General features: G+C 43.0%; 1 long non-coding RNA gene across 2 annotated transcripts in view; it reads right to left on the bottom strand.

The window, feature by feature from the left end:
* LOC138673994 (uncharacterized) overlaps positions 1-21,353 on the bottom strand; it is a 59,948-nt gene that overhangs the window by 24,094 nt on the left and 14,501 nt on the right. Inside the window, exon 3 of one of the 2 annotated variants that reach the window (XR_011320416.1) lies at positions 8,887-9,017. The exons of the other annotated variant lie outside the window; for it this stretch is intronic. This is a non-coding gene — a long non-coding RNA (uncharacterized lncRNA). Of the gene's footprint in view, positions 1-8,886; positions 9,018-21,353 lie in introns of those variants that run through there. 2 annotated transcript variants of the gene reach the window in all.

Here is a 21,353-nt window from a genome sequence, read left to right as displayed (position 1 = left end):
GACCAACAAATCAGGGCAGCAATAAGAAACAATTGGCATCTTTTGAATAGAGATAGAGAACTAACTGAAATTGTTGCTAGAGGTCCTCTAATCTCGAACAGAAGAAGTACTCGGATTAGGACACTGCAAATATTGCAAATATCACATAACTGACAGAACCTTACATATAGGACCTATCACACATAAAGTGATGCATTTTATTACCTGTCGCACACAACACGTCTATGTTATATGGTGCCCGTGTGGGAGATATTACATAGGTAAGACGATCAGATCTCTCAATACACGTTTTAGAGAACACTGTAGATCGATAAAAACAGGAAAAGGGGTACCAAGACTGATTGACCACATACGAGATGTACATGATAATAATTTGGGAACGCTGACCTTTGCAGGCATAGAGCAAGTTCCAACCCCAAAGAGAGGAGGAGACCATCACAATCTACTACTTCAGAGAGAAGCTATTTGGATTATGCGGACAGGAGCTATGGGCCCAGCAGGTCTAAACGAAAAAACGGACATGTCGATCTTTTTATAAATGTGTTTTTTTTTCCCCTACCCCTTCCCCTACCCTATTGTCAGTCTTGTGTCTAATGAATAATTTTCCGCATTCATCGGTAACGATGCTCCTTTTTTGATATCTTTTATGATATAATGGTATTTGTCTCATGACATATTTATGCGATCCATGAGGTGGGTCCTATAGAACTACACGTCAGGGTTGCGGTATATTTTATACTTTATATCGCATATCTGACTCGGCATACCCCAACAGTATTTAAATTGTTTTGATAATTTGGAGTAGTAACACATATGTTTCAGGATAGTGCTATTATATTGCTCCCTTAGATAGACTTCCATATAAAAGAGTTAAAATGAACATACAAATATAAATATATATATATATTTTTTGTACTTTAGGTATGTATGTACTCACGCTTTGTTGCTATCGTTGTTTTTAACTGTTTGTGTCACAGCACAGTTTTAACTATTCACGTACTTTGTACCACAGGTGGGCGGTGTGATGCTTGGGGGGAGGTGCACTCTCAGTGCACGCTTCTTAAGGCGTCATGTCCGCTCACTTGTTGAACCCGTTGAAGCACCTGGGAGGTGCAAAACGGCCGTCGTTCAGCCCCCACATGTCTTTGTAACCACACACCTCCGTGCCGTGAAGATTTTTTTCAAAACAATACACAACCTTCTCCTAGGATCTTACCTTTTTCAAGGAAAGAGAATCAAGGTGCACTACAATAAATGTAAACCGTATATGGGTGCTCCATCCAGTGGTAAAAACAAAATTACATTTAGAAGAAGAGGATAGTACTACAGAAATGATGTCCACATACCAATGGATATACAAATAAATCATACAAAATGTTTATTTTAACCAGGAAAAGACATACCCAAATTTTTGGGCTGAAAGTGCCCCTCTCGGCTTATACTCGAGTCACGGTCGGCGGTGGGGATAGCGGGTGAGGGGGAGAGGGCTCTGAGGCATACTCACCTAGTCCCGGCGATCCTGGCGCTCCCCCTGCCCATCACATTGTCTTCGGGTGCTGCAGCTCTTCCCCTCTTCAGCGGTCACGTGGGACCGCTCATTAGAAAAATGAATATGGACTCCACTCTCATAGGGCTGGAGCCACATATTCATTTCTCTAATCAGCGGTAACGGTGACCGCTGATAGAGGAAGAGGCTGCGGCACCGAAGACCAGCTGTCCGGGAGAAGGAGCGGGACGCCAGGAGCAGGTAAGTATGTAATATTTACCTATCCCCGTTCCACACGCCGGGCGTCGCTCCATCTTCCCGGCCCCGCTCCATCTTCCCGGCGTCTCTCCGCTCTGACTGTGCAGGTCAGAGGGCGCGATGACGCATATAGTGTTCACGGCGCCCTCTGCCTGATCAGTCAGTGCGGAGAGACGCCGGGACGAGACGCCGGCAGCAGCAGCAGCAATGGCAGAGCTTTCTATGGTACATCAATGGGGCAATAATGAACGGTGCAGAGCACTATATGGCAGAGCTATGGGACAAAAATGAATGGTGCAGAGCACTATATGGCACAGCTATGGGACAAAAATGAACGGTGCAGAGCACTATATGGCAGAGCTATGGGGCAATAATGAACGGTGCAGAGCACTATATGGCAGAGCTATGGGGCAATAATGAACGGTGCAGAGCATTATATGGCAGAGCTATGGGACTGTCATGATATGTACTTTTGCCCTGTCCTGTATTTGAATAATATGCCATTTGATGTATGTAACTGTTCTCTGGTTTCTATTAGCTGTAATTTATGTATTTTCTTGTGCTGGGAGTTCACCTGTAACAATATGTCTCCTTCCCCCAATACTTGCAGCCCTCAGCTCTAATGTAATTAAGCTTGGTCAGCATCACTAGTGGAGGAATAGCCATTCTTCATCGCAGCAGGTGGCTGGTCAAATGTACATACTGGAGAGACTACGCGGAGCCCACCAGTCTAGAATCTTCTGGTGGACCCAACCATTGAATAGAAGGTGTGACCCCTACCCCCCTTCATGGGCGGATCCCAGGAGCTCAGACAATCCATTCTTATTTTGAGATCAGATGTGAGTTGATCCTTGAAGGAGAAGGAGTGGGGATTCTTAGCTGAGGCAAGACCCCACGCCCATCTGGGACTGCGGAAGCGAACGGGGCGAGACTTGAGCTGAGGACATATCTCGTCGTTCGTGAGATTGTTTTGGGATCCCTTGGACTAATTGTGGACTATTGCTTTTTTACCTGGCACAAGGATTATCGGGAGGTGCCCCGAACCTGTTCCATTGGACTAATTGTGGACTCTGTAGATCTACCTGCATGTGTTGTTCCAGCGTTCTTGATAATAAATCTGTGGAATCATCCCTTGGCCTGTTGTCCCTTCTTGCTCTGCCGTACTCCCCGTCACAGGGACAAAAATGAACGGTGCAGAGCACTATATGGCAGAGCTATGGGGCAATAATGAACGGTGCAGAGCACTATATGGCAGGGCTATGGGACAAAAATGAACGGTGCAGAGCACTATATGGCACAGCTATGGGGCAAAAATGAACGTGCGGAGCACAATATGGCACAGCTTTGAGACAAAAATGAACGGTGCAGAGCACTATATGGCACAGCTATGGGGCAAAACTGAACGGTGCAGAGCACTATATGGCAGAGCTATGGGGCAATAATGAACTGTGCAGAGCACTATATGGCAGAGCTATGGGACAAAAATGAATGGTGCAGAGCACTATATGGCACAGCTATGGGGCAAAAATGAACGGTGCAGAGCACTATATGGCACAGCTATGGGACAAAAATGAACGGTGCAGAGCACTATATGGCACAGCTATGGGGCAATAATGAATGGTGCAGAGCACTATATGGCACAGCTATGGGGCAATAATGAACGGTGCAGAGCACTATATGGCACAGCTATGGGGCAATAATGAACGGTGCAGAGCACTATATGGCACAGCTATGGGACAAAAATGAACGGTGCAGAGCACTATATTGCACAGCTATGGGGCAAAAATGAACGGTGCAGAGCACTATATGGCACAGCTGTGGGGCAATAATGAACAGTGCAGAGCACTACATGGCACAGCTATGGGACAAAAATGAACGGTGCAGAGCACTATATGGCAAAGCTATGGGGCAAAAATGAACGGTGCAGAGCACTATATGGCACAGCTATGTGACAAAAATGAACGGTGGAGAGCACTATATGGCACAGCTATGGGGCAATAATGAACGGTGGAGAGCACTATATGGCACAGCTATGGGGCAATAATGAATGGTGCAGAGCATTGTATATGGGGCACAGCTTTATATGGAGCATCTATGGGGCAATAATGAACTGTATGGAGTATTATATGTGGCACATTTTTATATAGAGCATCTTATGGGCCCATCATGAACTGTATGGAGCATTATATGGGGCTCCTGATTCAATATGGATATTCGAAAACACTTAACCTACTGATGTCTCAATTAATTTTACTTTTATTGGTATCTATTTTTATTTTTGACATTAACCGGTAGCTGTTGCATTTTCCACCCTAGGCTTATACTCGAGTCAATAAGTTTTAGGGGGGTCGGCTTATACTCGGGTCCGCTTATACTCGAGTATATACGGTACATATAAAAACAATTAAAAGCCATATGAAGGTCCAACCAAATTTGCTCATGACAATGCGTGGCTATGTTTCCACGGGGTGTAATTTCTGCGTTATTAAGGGATATTATTACTGCAGTCATGTATTTTATTTTTTGAGGATACTGTTTTCAATTGGGTTTCCTGTTACTATGAAGAGTGACACTATGTCACAGTGTAGAATTTGGTAAAAAATTAAGTAATGTGTTCTGCAAGCGGTGCTCTAGATAACTGTGATATTTCCTGCAGAAACTAGCCCTGGCTGGTAGAAGTGATGTCTGTCTGTGCTGCATGAAGATGAAAAGCGAAGATGAAGGACTTCATCTAGAGATGTCACTGGTGAGTCGGTGTGTAACCTCTACTCTGAAACTATACACTGTATACTTTTTACAGAGGTCCTATGTACAATGCCATCAGTGATCACTGAATTACCTTTATACTGACACTATATACAGAGCTCCTGTGTATAATGTCACTGGTGATCACTGTAATACTAGTACACTGACACTATACACAGAGCTCCTGTGTATAATGTCACTGATCACTGTATTAGCTGCACACTGACACTGTATAAAGAGCTCTTGTGTATAATGTCACTGATCACTATATTACCTGTACACTGACATGGCATACAAAGTACAAATTGCCTGTGTATAATGGCAGTTAGGGTAATATTAGCATTGTGTTTCTTTTTATTAAAGGGAACCTGTCACCCCCAAAATCGAAGGTGAGCTACGCCCACCAGCATTAGGGGCTTATCTACAGCATTCTGTAATGCTGTAGGTAAGCCCCCGATGTATCCTGAAAGATGAGAAAAAACGATGGGCGTCGTGGTCCGGGGCCTCCCATCTTCTTATGATGATGTCCTCTTCTTGTCTTCATGATGCGGCTCCAGAGCAGGCATACTTTGTCTGCCCTGTTGAGGGCAGAGCAAAGTACTGCAGTGCGCAGGCGCCGGGCCTCTCTGAGTTTTCCCGTTGTCTGCGCACTGCAGTACTTTGCTCTGCCCTCAACAGAGCAGACAAAGTACGCCTGTGCCAGAGCCGCAGTGTGAAGACAAGTAAATTACATCATCAAAAGAAGATGGGAGGCCCCGGACCAGACTGCGACTCCTATAGGTCGAGACCGCAGCGGGAACGCCTCTGGGTGAGTATAATATAACCTCTTTTTCTCATCTTTCAGATTTGCTGAGTAAATTGCAAAGTGGTTAGTGGCATAAGAAGCAGCCATTGGGATAAATAACCTAATCAACCAGTGAAATAACCTGCTGGCATTCACAGTAACATGATCCCGAAGGAATACAAAAGACACATGGAAGGAGAGAGCATGGTTGGAACAAGAGAATGGCCCCACGCGTATCGCCGTGTCAGGCATGGCTTCGTCAGGGGAAATGATTGGTATGTGCACATCATTTTTTGCAGTACTATCCTCATCTTCCAATTGTAGGATCTTACATTTTAGTACAATGGATACTCTGCTTTATTAAACTAACAGACTAATAAACTATTCAAAAAATAAAGAGACCACTAAAATACCACATTCTAGATATCACTGAATGAAACATTCCAGTTGCAAATCTTTATTCATTACAAAGTGGAATGCACTGAGAACAATACAACATAAATTGATCAATGTATATAAAAATTAACATCTCATGGACGTCTGGATTTGAAATGATGCTCAAAATCAAATTGGAAAATCAAATTACAGGATGATCCATCTCCAGTACAAATACCTGAAGATAAGAAAATTATGCTCAGTAGTGCGTGTGGCCTCCATATGCCTGTATGACCTCCTTATGATACTTGGGCATGCTCATGAAGAGGCGACGGATGTTCTCTTGAGTGCTCTCCTCACTGACCTGGATTAAAGCATCAGTCAACTCCTGGACAGTATGTGGTGCAATGTCGAATTGGTGTATGGAACGAGACATGATGTCCCAGATGTGCTCAGTTGGATTCAGGTGTGCATCTGATCTCACAATGGGTCTGAAGATCTCATCCAGGTGATTAATGGCAATTAGGGTACCTCTAACTAGCACATGGAGGGCATAATAATGTCCATAAACATACCTCCAAATTGATGAAAAATGGCTTTGCCAGAACAAGATCAGAGTTGTGGAATGGCAATGCCACAGGGCCAGACTGGCCCTCTGGCAATTCTGGCAAATGCCAGAATGGCCTGTCTAGTCATGGGCTGCCATGTCTGCTACATTGTTCTCAAGACACGCATATTGTTAAGAGTTGTGACGGAGCACAAAGTCGCTGACTCCATCACTTACCCCAGCAAGCCACGGGTATCATTAGAAATATTGGTCTTGTAGAAAATCTTTCCTCCATTCAAGGCAATATTAGTAATATATCCCATCTGGTTCATGGGGAAGGGGACAAAATGGGACCGTGTGATTTCAAATGCCAGGACTGAATTTCAGCCAAAGTCTGTACCTGCCCTGCCAGAACCCAGATCTGAATCCAACTGAAAATGTGTGTGATGACCTGAAGAGGGCGCTGTACTCAGGAGATGCCCTCACAATCTCACAGATTTGGAGCACTACTGCAAAGAATTGTGGAGAAAGATTGCCAATTCTAGATGTGCCATGCTGATAGACAACTACCCAAAAAGACTTAACACCACAATAAATTGAAAGTCTACTTCAATGACGTGATAGTTTAAGGGTTTGTATATTTCTTCAACCACTTTAATAACATTTTATTTTTTTATTTTTCCATCCGAAAAGATTTCAGTTTCTTTTGCAGTGGATTTGTACAGATTATAGGCGACCTTAAACGTAGAAAAAGGTCTAAAATGATTTTTCTTGATATGATTTTTATATTACATGATAAAAACCTGGCATTTTAACAGGGGTGTGTAGACTTTTTATATCCACTCTAAGTCCTGTTTTACCTTATTTAAATTAAATAATTTTAGTTCTATAAAACTAAGAGAAGAGACTGCAATCTGCTCATGGTCGTTTATTTCATGCCGGTGCCCTGCTGTTGATTTGGTGACAGATTATGAAGTTCTGAATTTCTTGTGTTCAACTTCCCCCGTGGACTCGATCAGGAGAGAAGTGGTCATCGGTGACAGCAGGAACGGGTTATTCTTGGTTCTGCTACATCCGTCTTCTGGAATAATAACGGTGTCTACGTTTATGACCTAGGAGAAGCCAAAGTATAAATATAAGGTTGCCCATTGCCAAGAATTACATGTATAGCATTATAATGGAGGTTATACTGTTTAGTGTAGGCTCAATAACATTTACCCATTTTATGGGGTCTGTAAGTCCTTCTCCTTCTGCGATAGGATCTTCTGCTTTTCTTGTGAGAAGCCATGATGTCTTGCTGGTACCAGGCGGGTTGCTAATAACTTGTGGGCTGCCAGTAGAATGTCCTACACTCTGAGGCCATTATGACACGTAGGACGCTCTCTGATTGTCTAGTAGCTGTGAGGTCACCTGTATGATGTAAGGGAATGTTGGCTAGATAGGGTTGGCCGCTCTGTTTGTGAATATGGTGGTGGGCATGGTTCATTAACAGAATTGCTCAAGTAAAAAGATTTATATATAAACTGTATATATACACACACAGTATACAGTATATATGGCATATTAAACTCTCCACATTTTTGGTATGGGTTAGTTACCTCCTCTGTTGCTTCCAAACAACGTCTTACAGACAGAGAGAAAATGTTCTTTTATATGGGTTTTCTTTAAGAGGGATTTCACAAAAATTAAATATAAAGAAACATGTCTGATTGGTGTCGCCATTTTCAGAGACCCAAAACTTTTATATTTTTCCATGAGGGATTTTTTTTTGTTGACAGTCACACTGTAGTTTTTTTTTGTACTATTTAGACTATGTGCACATAGTGCATTTTTGAGGTGTTTTCGCAGCGTTTTTTCCACGCAGAAATGGGCCAAAAACACTATGGAATCCTTATGAAAGCTTATTCAATCACAATCCTGAAATTTTGTGCACATGAAAAGGAAAATATATACTGAAGTAATTGCAGTGTGCTTTTTTTCTGAAGCATGTCAATTCTTTTTATGTTTCTGCAGCATTTTTCACCCATTAACTTTAATGGAGTCAGTCAAATCCACAGCAAAAACGCAGGAATAAAAATGTTTTAGTTTTTGCTGAGTTTTTGTTTTGTGTTTTAACGACAGCTGCTGACACCAAGCCCTAATCCCATTATCCTGATGCCACTGCATCGGCAAGAAAAAGGTGGTGGGGAATCGAGAAATCACAAAACTCTTTTTTTTAAATATCTTTATTGAGCTCAAAAATGCCTTCATTGCTGTACAAAAACACACACAAAACTGCGGCAAATACACACTTTTTTTCCGCAGCGTTTTTCCTCCCAAGAGATGCAGAAACCTTCACAAAGTTTCTGTAAGCAAATACTGACCGTGTGCACATAGACTTAGGGGTACAGTATGACTCTTTAGTGCTACAGCGTATAACATAAAGGCTAAATAATTTTATATTATGATAAATCTGTTTTTCTTCCTGAAATATTTTATTTTTAGAAAGGTGGAAAAAGTTTAAACTTCCAGACCACCCGATGATGAAAAATGTGTCGACCAGTGTCTGCGCTCTTCTCTGCAATGTCATTTGTTGTTTGTTTTTTAATTGTAGGGGCACAGCCAGACTCCCCGCAGAGAATGCAGACACAGGTTATTACTGTTTCTTCTTTCCAATCGCTTCATACACAGCACTAAACAAGTGTGTACCAAGTGCTTTTACCTCCGGACCCAACAGTCATGTGATCACTGGGTGTAGGGAAGAAGCGGGAGCTCGGTGGTCTTTAGAGACACAGTCATCTCTGCTGTGCCGTCAGGAGGCCGATCTTCTCTTGTAACTGTATCTAATACACAAACCACATAAAGAAGAAATCAAGTTAAAAAAAAGTATTTAAATGTTTGTGGTTATAAAAAAAAACAAAAAACACTTTTTACACTTTTGTTTTTTTCCCTCCTCTTTTAACAAAAGCCAAAACTTTATTTTTCCATCAACAAAGCCATGTGAGATATGTATTATTGAATGACACCATTTATTTTACCATATCATCTACTAAAAAAACAAGTAAATAATTAAAATGCAATAAAATGGTGAAAAACATGATATTCTGACCTGGTTTTTTGGGTTTTGTCTTTACAGCATTCATTGAGTTATAACAATGACCTGGGAACCTAGGTCAGTAGGTCATTATGCTCTAGGTCAGTATTATTATGGTGATAGTAAACTTCCCTTTTTTATTTTTTTTTAAAGTGGTGAATAAAAATTCAGAAGTTTGAAGAAAATAATGTGTTTTTTTGTCACAAATCTGATGTTTGCAGTGATACTATTTTGGGGTACATAAGATGTTTTAATTACTTTGTATTGTTTTTTTTTTCGGGAGGCATGGTAAGAGTAAAAAATCGTAATTCTGGCATTTTTCTTTTTTCTTTTTTTTTGTTCACCAATCAGGATAATTAATTTCATATTTTGCCAGGTGAGTTTTATGAATGAATTAATTATACGAAGATCAAAGTGAGGGTAGGTTCACACTGGCATATAAAAAAAAACATTTAGATTTGTTATTACAGGAGCAGCAACTATTAAAGGGAATCTGTTGCCTCAATTTTGCCCTATAAGCTGCGGCCACCGCCATCAGGGGCTTATCTACATCATTCTGTAATACTGTAGATAAGCCCCCGATGTAATCTGAAAGATAAGAAAAACAAGTTAGATTATACTCACCCAGGGGCGGTCCCGGTTCTGTTCAGGTCCGATGGGCATCACGGTCCGGGGCCTCCCATCTTCATACGATGACGTCCTTTTCTTTGCTTCCTGCCACAGCTCCTGCGTAGGCGTACTTTGCCTGTGGCTCCGTATGGTGTCAGTTTTTTTCACACCCACAGATTTGAATGGTAGAGTCTCCTTCGATTTACAGACTAAACTTGTGTGTGTCGCCATTTTTTCACACGCAGATTCAGTCAGTGAAAAAAATTGCTCATCTGCTCTGCCCCATTGAATAATATTGGTTTGAATGTTGTCTGCTTTTTTCATAGACTACACTTACACTTAAAATATGGTTGTGTGAACGTGTCCTCAGGGCCGCCAACCGGGCATTACTGCCCTGACTGGCACATGGGTCACGATGAGCATTGGGCGCCCTCTCCTCTGCTCACCAGGCTCCAGCTGCAGTATTCTGCCGGTGGAGTAACTCAACCTGTCTAAAAATGAACCATACGGCGCTGCTTAGTTGCTCCAGGTGAATAAGCAGCAAATATATGGATGAAATCACTCCCAATCGTCCCAGAAGTGGTTAATCAAAGAAAACTATATGTGATATTTGCGCTAAGTTCACCTATATGAAGCTATAAATAGTTAAAATACTGGGAAATGTCATAAACAAGGTTCACCATACAGGACTGTGATTAACAAGATGTTTACCTTAATATCAAAGAAAAGGAAATCTGTGTCCAGTGCTGACATGCGGGAAGGTCGTTCACTCATGTGCTGTAAGGTTGGTATCTGAAGCTTTCTCTGAATCTCTGTTCCGGAAATATCCAATATGTTGCAGAGCAAATAGTAGTATAGGAGACGTTGTCCCGGCCGGTGACTAGCGTACTCTGCCAGAGCTTGGTAACTGCCGTGCACAGGCAGTGGCGGCCGCGTGTATAGAGCTGAAGCCGACAAGGTGCAGGACCTTGTGTGACGTTACAGTCACGTGATGTGTACACGTGACCAGCTGCAAAGCTGCGGAGCTGCGGAGCTACGGAGCTACGAATAGCACACAGGACCAACTAATCCATGAATAGCACACAGGACCAACTAATCCACGAATAGCATACAGGACCAACTAATCCTATTAGTTGGTCCTGTGTGCTATTCGTAGCTCCGTGTATAATGGCAGCTAGGGTAATAAAAGTATTGTTTTTTTTTATTAAAGGGAACCTGTCACCCCCAAAATCGAAGGTGAGCTAAGCCCACCAGCATCAGGGGCTTATCTACAACATTCTGTAATGCTGTAGATAAGCCCCCGATGTATCCTGAAAGGTAAGAAAAAGAGGTTAGATTATACTCACGCAGGGGCGGTCCCGCTGCGGTCCGGGTCCGATGGGCTTCGTGGTCCGGGGCCTCCCATCTTCTTAGGATGATGTCCTCTTCTTGTCTTCACGATGCAGCTCCAGCACAGGCATACTTTGTCTGCCCTGTTGAGGGCAGAGCAAAGAACTGCAGTGCGCAGGCGCCGGGCCTCTCTGAGTTTTCCCATCGTCTGCGCACTACAGTACTTTGCTCTGCCCTCAACAGAGCAGACAAAGTACGCCTGTGCCAGAGCCGCAGTGTGAAGACAAGAAGAGGACGTCATCGTAAAAAGATGGGAGGCCCCGGACCGGACTGCAACTCCTATCGGTCCAGACCGCAGCGGGAACGCCTCTGGGTGAGTATAATATAACCTCTTTTTCTCATCTTTCAGATTTGCAGAGTAAATTGCAATGTGGTTCGTGGCATAAGAAGCAGCCATTGGGATAAATAGCCTAATCAACCAGTGAAATTACCTGCTGGCATTCACAGTAACATGATCCTGAAGGAATACAAAAGACACATGGAAGGAGAGAGCATGGTTGGAACAAGAGAATGGCCCCACGCGTATCGCCGTGTCAGGCATGGCTTCGTCAGGGAAAATGATTGGTATGTGCACATCATTTTTTGCAGTACTATCCTCTTCTTCCAATTGTAGGATCTTACATTTTAGTACAATGGATACTCTGCTTTATCAAACTAACAGACTAATACAATATTCAAAAAATAAAGAGAACACTAAAATACCACATTCTAGATGTCACTGAATGAAATATTCCAGTTGCAAATCTTTATTCATTACAAAGTGGAATGCACTGAGAACACGACAACATAAATTGATCAATGTATATAAAAATTAACATCTCATGGAGGTCTGGATTTGAAATGATGCTCAAAATCAAATTTGAAAATCAAATTACAGGCTGATCCATCTTCAGTACAAATACCTGACGATAACAAAATGATGCTCAGTAGTGCGTGTGGCCTCCTTATGATACTTGGGCATGCTCATGAAGAAGCGACGGATGTTCTCTTGAGCGATCTCCTTACTGACCTGGATTAACCCTCCATCAGGAACAATGGATCTGACAGGCGCAGCTCTTCTACTTTCATTTCTCCCTTCTCACCAGATTTTCCCTCTAGATAGTCTCCTGGCTCTAGCTGCTGTGTGAAATTTGATAACACAGTTGGTCTGCAGAGCTTCAGGAAGGATAACACTGTTCTTGCTTCTCAGGCTCATTGGTCGCGAACACATCATACTTTATAAGATTGGTATGTAATGTTTTTAGTCATTACTATTGTTTATTTAGCTTGTTTTATGATTGGATAGAGAAAGGTTTGTGGATATTTCATATAAATAAGGCAGATTTTATTACAAATGAAAGTGTGCTTCTCAGGAGTTTGTGTATATCAAAGTTATTACTTTTACTTTGAGTAAATGGGTTTGTTTTGCACCTGATAATGTGTAGTCTCTTTTATTACATCCCTATGAAGGTCTATGATCACTTTTAGATCACTGAAATTGAGAAAATTAGATATTCTAGGCATTTTTCTAGGCTGCGCTTGACAGGCACATTGTTCCATTACGAGTTAGTGCGAATATTGTTCCTGATGGAGGGTTAAAGCATCAGTCAACTCCTGGACACTATGTGGTGTAATGTCGAATTGGTGTATGGAATGAGACATGATGTCCCAGATGTGCTCAATTGGATTCAGGTGTGCATCTGATCTCACAATGGGTATGAAGATCTCATCCAGGCAGGGCCAGACTGGCCATTGGGCACTTCTGGCAAATGCCAGAAGGGCCGGTGCCAGTCGTGGGCCGCTCGATCCGCCTCCCCCCGCCACCGCCGACTCACCCCCCTGCCATCGCATTCAACTATACCTGCGTCTATAACGCCTGTACAGTTGAATGCAATGAAGGAGGAGAAAGCGTCTACAGACGCTCCCTCTCCCATCATTCCCCACTCTGCCTCTGACACTGCGGGTGCGCGATGACATCATATCATCGCGCACCTGCTGTGTCCCGGGCAGACTGCAGCCTCTGAGACAGGAGCAGGAAGCAATGCGGGGCACGAGGAGAGGTGAGAAGAGTGTTTTTTTTTTTTTGCTGGACTTTGGGGACATTCTCGGGGGGAGGAGGAGAGATGTGGGCTGTGCTGGATATACCACTGTGCGGGCTGTGCTGGATATACCACTGTGCAGGCTGTGCTGGATATACCACTGTGCGGGCTGTGCTGGATATACCACTGTGCGGGCTGTGCTGTATATACCACTGTGTGTGCTGTGCTGGATATACCACTGTGCGGGCTGTGCTAGATGTACCACTGTGCGGGCTGTGCTGGATATACCACTGTGCGGGCAGTGCTGGATATACCACTGTGCGGGCTTTGCTGGATATACCACTGTGCGGGCTGTGCTGTACATACCACTGTGCGGGCTGTGCTGGATATACTGTGAAGGAACAAATTATGAAAGATTCTCCATTTTGTGCTTTCACTCCATTTTGTTGTTGGTTAAAGATAAATTCTGTTATTTACTTAGGTAGAAGGTTACAGCTGCTATGAAATAACTCTGTCCTGTTTCTCACGAAGATAATATTTTGTTATTCAGCTAGTCTATGGTTCATAATTGGTATAAAGACCTTGAGTATTCTAACTCGAGTGAGCCAGATAAGAGACTTGTGGGGGTATCGCTATACAAGACTGAGGCATCTGTTAATATGTTTTTCTATGCCAAAAAGACATGACCATATCTGTAGTTTCCATTTTTCCTGTATCCTCATGGGTTAAGTTTTTCCTGTATTCTTATAGGTTAAGAACTGTGAACGTGTTCTTATGCTGATTGGTTGAAGTATAATTTCTATGACTATGAAAAGTCAGACAATAAACGGGGACCCAGAGATCTGCTCGATCCCCCACACAGAGGCACGCGTCTCCGTCTGGTCATTTTCAGTTGCCGGCAACGCCCTGTAGATTAATTTGGAAATCACTGAGTCAACCGTGAAGGATCACTTTAGATCCTCCCTCAACAGCTTGGTGCCTGAAAACGTGGGGCCCCAAACAGGAACGCCTCTGCCCCCCGGAGGACAACAAGACAAAGGACCCTCGGAGCGGACACAGGCACTGGAAAATTGGGACTGATCATCCCCCACAACAACCACGGTTGTTGGCAGTTATACTGTCCAGACTGACCGTTTGGTGTGGTTTTCCTGTGTTTGTTGCTGCAATGAGGATCTGAGGTTTGTCCCCGATGGTGGGGTGATTTTTGGGTGGAATCATATAGAAGTGTAGTTCCGTTGGGAGCCCAGTGCTCGAACCGTACCTCATAAGGGACGGACACCCCTGATTGACCAGTGATGTAATTCTCTTTATAGTCAAAATATCCTGAATTCCTGATAATTGTTAGAATCAGGCACGGTGAGGTGATCGAAGATTGGGTAGGATACGTAACTCAGGAATATATAGAAGTATACAATATATATATCCAGAGGTATTCGGAGGGAATGTCTAAGACGCCCTCCTCCTTTCACTGAGTACCGCGTTTTTGGGTTGTTCCAGCGGGGGACAGAGAGACCCAGTGGAACAAACCATAAAGGCCTCTCGGTATTGTGCACAACTAGGTAAGGATATTTAGCTCTAAAGGAGAATCATGTTTCCATGGAAGTAAAAGAAGACTTTGAATTTGTGTGTTGAATCTGATACTGTTAGCCCAAAGATGAGGAAAATATTCTCAATCATTGGTTTTTCTAAGGTGTTCTGGCATATGATTTGTGTGATGAAGGTTTTGTAGAAATTAATTAAGTCTGAGAACTGCTGTATTCTGTTTCTGTGTAGATTTCCCGATGGGAGGGGTCAAACATCTGCGCTGTGTCTTTCTGCTTTCTGTCCTGAGGAATGCTGTAAATTCTTATCTCTGTGTCTCTGGTATGGAGGGGGCACAATGCCGCGTCCTCTCTGAATTTTCTATCCTTGTGTAGTATGTGCAATAGTACAATGTTGTATTGAATTAGAAAGAATTATTGTAAGTTTAAAGTGAAATGTGTTTTGTTTTAGGAGATTGTTTGGTTATCAGTGTAATTGAAAAATTGGTAAAAGATTCACCTTTTTCAAGTTGAATGGTTGATATATAGCAAATTAAGGATTAACAGAGAAAGTGAATTTGGATCTGTTTTTGTCACGTTGAAAAAAAAAAGGAAAATTGTCTATTGCTATGACAAAAAAAAAACTGGATGTTTGTGGTGCAGGAAGGAACTGAGAAAGTGATTGAGGGTAATGTGTTAGAAAGACAAACAATTAAAAATAATAATCTGAAACAGGGGGGCTCCCTGCTAGATGATAAGGTCCCTCCCCAGGAAATCAAGCCTCTTCTCCCGATTGTAAGCTCTTTGCCCCTTATCCCCAAAGCTCCAATATATCCTGGGTTGCCAAAACGTAGTGCGCCCCCACCCTATGATCCTGCCGGGTGGATTTGTGATGTATGCAGAGTTACTTATTCTCAGTGGAGACAGGTCTGTTACAATTGTGAAGCAAGAAGATCCGGAGTTGTAGCCCCCACCTTTCCCTTGCTAAACGCTGACGGCACTTATTATCAGCCACCGCCAGCACCAGTCCCTGCTATGCTTCGTATTGCTAGTGGTTATGAGTATCCACCCCCTCCTACTTTAGTTACCCGATTCAGAAACATCCCCCATGGCCTTCTATAGACAAATAGCAGCGAATCGAGAGATTTATTCCACTCCCGGAGAGATCTGTTACACTTACTCCATGTGAAGGCTGGAGAGGGGTATTTTCCAATTATTGAGGGGGAACCTATGAGAGTGATGTTGATTTCTGTAATGCTTTAAGGGTTTGGGCACAAGATAGAATAGCGGACCAAGCTACCTCCCTCACGGATGTCACACAGGACAAGGGGAAGACTGCCGAGAAGTTCTATGGGCGTCTTATGGTAGTACTTAAAGATTTGGGGTTTTCACTGTATAATAAAGCCCATTCACACCTTTTTGCAGTAGCTTTGATGTCCGGCCTTGAATCTGAATTGAAAGAGGCAATAATGTCAGTTAGACCTGACATCGAGAATTGCACTCCGGACGATGCATTAAAAGTAATTAAAAGTTTTCAGAAGAACTTAACCCTCTCTGCATCAACAGTGAGATCAAGTGAGATCAAGGGTTAAAACTGTAGCTGCAGTAGCTGCAGGGATTTCTGCTCCAATCTCAGCTCCCCCCCCCCCACAGCTGCAAGGACTCAGCTCTGTTCCTTATCAGTGGCCCACCAGACTCCAGCTCCTGACCTCCTCCCACCCTTACACAAATCCAGTCCCATACTCCAATATCCATTTTAACCCTATGTCTGGGAATCTCCCTCCCAAGCCCCGCCATGTCAATTCTCAGATCAAGAGCTTGTTTTAACTAGAGTAGATGGCAGACCCAATAAATATACTCTCACAAAACCCATCCCTGTGGGACTTTTCCCTGAAGTTACTGCTCAGTTCGTAATCTCTCCCTCATGTCCGGTAAATTTACTGGGGGCAGATTTATTATCACAGTTCCGCTCCAGAATACAGTTAGGGCCAGAAATATTTGGACAGTGACACAAGTTTTGTTATTTTAGCTGTTTACAAAAACATGTTCAGAAATACAATTATATATATAACTAGCTGAAGAGCCCGGCGTTGCCTGGGCATAGTAAATATCTGTGGTTAGTTATAGCACCTCACTTCTCTTATTTTCCCATCACGCCTCTCATTTTCCCAATCACATCTTTAATTTTCCCCCTCACATCTCTCATTTTCTCCCTCACACCTCTCATTTTCTCCCTCACTCCTCTCATTCCCCCCTAACACTTGTCATTTCGACCTCACATCTGTCATTTTCCAATCACTCCACTATTTTCCCTCACTCCTCTCATTTTGCACTCACACCTTTTCATTTTCACCTCACATCTCTCATTTTCACCTCAGTATATACATGTTTGTCATGTCCCTTATATATAGTATACACCTGTATGTCATCTCCTGTATATAGTATATACCTGTATGTCATCTCCCCTGTATATAGTATATACCTGCTGTGTGTCATCTCCCCTGTATATAGTATATACCTGTATGTCATCTCCTCCTATATATAGTATATACCTGTATGTCATCTCCTCCTATATATAGTATATACCTGTATGTCATCTCCTTCTATATATAGTATATACCTGTATGTCATCTCCTCCTGTATATAGTATATACCTGTGTGTCATCTCCCCTGTACATAGTATATATCTGTGTGTCATCTCCTCCTGTATATAGTATATACCTGTATGTCATCTTCTATATATAGCATATACCTGTATGTCATCTCCTCCTGTATATAGTATATACCTGTAGGTAATCTGCTCCTGTATATAGTATATACCTGTGTGTCATCTCCTCCTGTATATAGTATATACCAGTATGTCATCTCCTCCTCTATATAGTATATACCTGTGTGTCATCTCTCCTGTATATAGTATATATCTGTGTGTCATCTCCCCTGTATATAGTATATACCTGTGTGATCTCCTGTATTAGACCTCGTTAACACGTTATTTGCTCAGTATTTTTACCTCAGTATTTGTAAGATAAATTGGCAGCCTGATAAATCCCCAGCCAACAGGAAGCCCTCCCCCTGGCAGTATATATTAGCTCACACATACACATAATAGACAGGTCATGTGACTGACAGCTGCTGTATTTCCTATTACATTGTATTGTATTGTATTTCCTGGTACATTTGTTGGTCTTACCAGACTTGTGTGTGTTTTAGGGCGAGTTTCGTTTGTCAAGTTGTGTTTGTTGAGTTGCATGTGGCGACATGCATGTAGCGACTTTTGTGAGATGAGTTTTGTGTGGCAACATGCGTGTAGCAACTTTTTGTGTGTCGAGTTGCATGTGACAGGTTAGTGTAGCAAGTTGTGTGCAGCAAGTTTTGCACATGGCGAGTTTTGCGCGTGGTGAGTTTTATGTCTGGTGCCTTTTGAGTATGTGCAAGTTTTGTGTGAGGCAACTTTTGCATGTGTTGCAAATTTTGTGCATGTGGCAATTTTTCCGCGTGTGCAAGTTTTGCGTGTGGCGAGTTTTCCATGAGGTGAGTTTTGCACTTGTGGCGAGTTTTGCGTGAGCCTAGTTTTTGCATGTGGCGAGTTTTGCGCGTGGCGAGTTTTGAGCGGCGACTTTTGTGTTTCGACTTTTATGTGGCGAGGTTGGTGTATGTGTGGTGAAAGGTGTGCTGAGGGTGGTATATGTGTTCAAGCACGTGGTAGTGTGTGGCGCATTTTGTGTGTGTTCATATCCCCGTGTGTGGTGAGTATCCCATGTCGGGGCCCCACCTTAGCAACTGTACGGTATATACTCTTTTGCGCCATCGCTCTCATTCTTTAAGTCCCCCTTGTTCACATCTGGCAGCTGTCAATTTGCCTCCAACACTTTTCCTTTCACTTTTCCCCATTATGTTGATAGGGGAAAAATAGTTTGGTGAATTGGAACGCGCGGGGTTAAAATTTCACCTCACAACATAGCCTATGACGCTCTCAGGGTTCAGATGTGTGACTGTGCAAAATTTTGTGGCTGTAGCTGCGACGCCTCCAACACTTTTCCTTTCACTTTTTCCCCATTATGTAGATAGGGGCAAAATTGTTTGGTGAATTGGAAAGCGCGGGGTTAAAATTTCACCTCACAACGTAGGCTATGATGCTCTCAGGGTCCAGACGTGTGACTGTGCAAAATTTTGTTTCTGTAGCTGCGACGCCTCCAAAACTTTTCCTTTCACTTTTTTCCCCATTATGTAGATAGGGGCAAAATTGTTTGGTGAATTGGAACGCGCGGGGTTAAAATTTTGCCTCACAACATAGCCTATGACGCTCTCGGGGTCCAGACGTGCGACTGTGCAAAATTTTGTGGCTTTAGCTGCGACGGTGCAGATGCCAATCCCGGACACACACACACACACACACACACACACACACACACACACACACACACACACACATTCAGCTTTATATAGTAGATATGGGCTGAAAGTGCACACTCCCAGCTGCAATATGATAGTTTCCACATCCAAATCGGAGAAAGGGTTTAGGAATCATAGCTCTGTAATGCATAGCGTCCTCTTTTTCAAGGGACCAAAAGTAATTGGACAATGGACTCTAAGGGCTGCAATTAACTCTGAAGGCGTCTCCCTCGTTAACCTGTAATCAATGAAGTAGTTAAAAGGTCAGGGGTGGATTCCAGGTGTGTGGTTTTGCATTTGGAAGCTGTTGCTGTGAGCAGACAACATGCGGTCAAAGGAACTCTCAATTGAGGTGAAGCAGAACATCCTGAGGCTGAAAAAAAAGAAAAAATCCATCAGAGAGATAGCAGACATGCTTGGAGTAGCAAAATCAACAGTTGGGTACATTCTGAGAAAAAAGGAATTGACTGGTGAGCTTGGGAACTCAAAAAGGCCTGGGCGTCCACGGATGACAACAGTGGTGGATGATCGCCGCATACTTAATTTGGTGAAGAAGAACCCGTTCACAACATCAACTGAAGTCCAGAACACTCTCAGTGAAGTAGGTGTATCTGTCTCTAAGTCAACAGTAAAGAGAAGACTCCATGACAGTAAATACAAAGGGTTCACATCAAGATGCAAACCATTCATCAATACCAAAAATAGACAGGCCAGAGTTAAATTTGCAGAAAAACACCTCAAGAAGCCAGCTCAGTTCTGGAAAAGTATTCTATGGACAGATGAGACAAAGATCAACCTGTACCAGAATGATGGGAAGAAAAAAGTTTGGAGAAGAAAGGGAACGGCACATGATCCAAGGCACACCACATCCTCTGTAAAACATGGTGGAGGCAACGTGATGGCATGGGCATGCATGGCTTTCAATGGCACTGGGTCACTTGTGTTTATTGATGACATAAGAGCAGACAAGAGTAGCCGGATGAATTCTGAAGTGTAGCGGGATATACTTTCAGCCCAGATTCAGCCAAATGCTGCAAAGTTGATTGGACGGCGCTTCATAGTACAGATGGACAATGACTCCAAGCATACAGCCAAAGCTACCCAGGAGTTCATGAGTGCCAAAAAGTGGAACATTCTGCAATGGCCAAGTCAATCTCCAGATCTAAACCCAATTGAGCATGCATTTCACTTGCTCAAATCCAGACTTAAGACGGAAAGACCCACAAACAAGCAAGACCTGAAGGCTGTGGCTGTAAAGGCCTGGCAAAGCATTAAGAAGGAGGAAACCCAGCGTTTGGTGATGTCCATGGGTTCCAGACTTAAGGCAGTGATTGCCTCCAAAGGATTTGCAACAAAATATTGAAAACAAAAATATTTTGTTTGGGTTATGTTTATTTGTCCAATTACTTTTGACCTCCTAAAATGTGGAGTGTTTGTAAAGAAATGTGTACAATTCCTACATTTTCTATCAGATATTTTTGTTCAACCCTTCAAATTAAACGTTACAATCTGCACTTGAATTCTGTTGTAGAGGTTTCATTTCCAATCCAATGTGGTGGCATGCAGAGCCCAACTCGCGAAAATTGTGTCACTGTCCAAATATTTCTGTCCCTAACTGTACAAATCCAAGATGATGGTCAGATGGTACTTACGTTATATAACCCCTCCCCTTTTCCCAAAGTCCATCAGTACCCTTTGAAACATGATCAGGAGCGGGGCCTCAAGGGGCAAATACAAACGTTACTCGGTAATGGTGCCCTGGTACCCTGTGTTTCCCCATGTAACACGCCCTTGTTTCCCGTTAAGAAAAAGACCCCACCCGGCCAACCCCCTGTGTACCGGCTGGTACAAGACCTACGGGCAGTTAATGCAGCTACTGTTCTAGAAACTCCAGTGGTGCCTAATCCACATACTCTTGTCCCAGATATCTCAGGATGCTCCTTGGTTCACAGTTATCGACCTCGCCAATGCCTTCTTCAGCATTCCGTTACACCCAGATTGCCAGTTTCTGTTTGCATTCACTTATCAGGGACGACAATTGACGTGGACAGTTATGCCACAAGGGGCCCAAAACAGTCCCAATCAGTTTGCAAAAAATATGGGCGAGTGTCTTTTACCCTGGCAGTTAGAATATCCTTATGTCACGCTGCTTCAGTA

Source organism: Ranitomeya imitator, chromosome 4, assembly GCF_032444005.1.
Source record: "Ranitomeya imitator isolate aRanImi1 chromosome 4, aRanImi1.pri, whole genome shotgun sequence".
NCBI classification, from domain to species: domain Eukaryota; kingdom Metazoa; phylum Chordata; class Amphibia; order Anura; family Dendrobatidae; genus Ranitomeya; species Ranitomeya imitator.
Note: the sequence above shows the minus strand (reverse complement) of the source record. Positions and strands in the feature narration are given on the sequence as shown.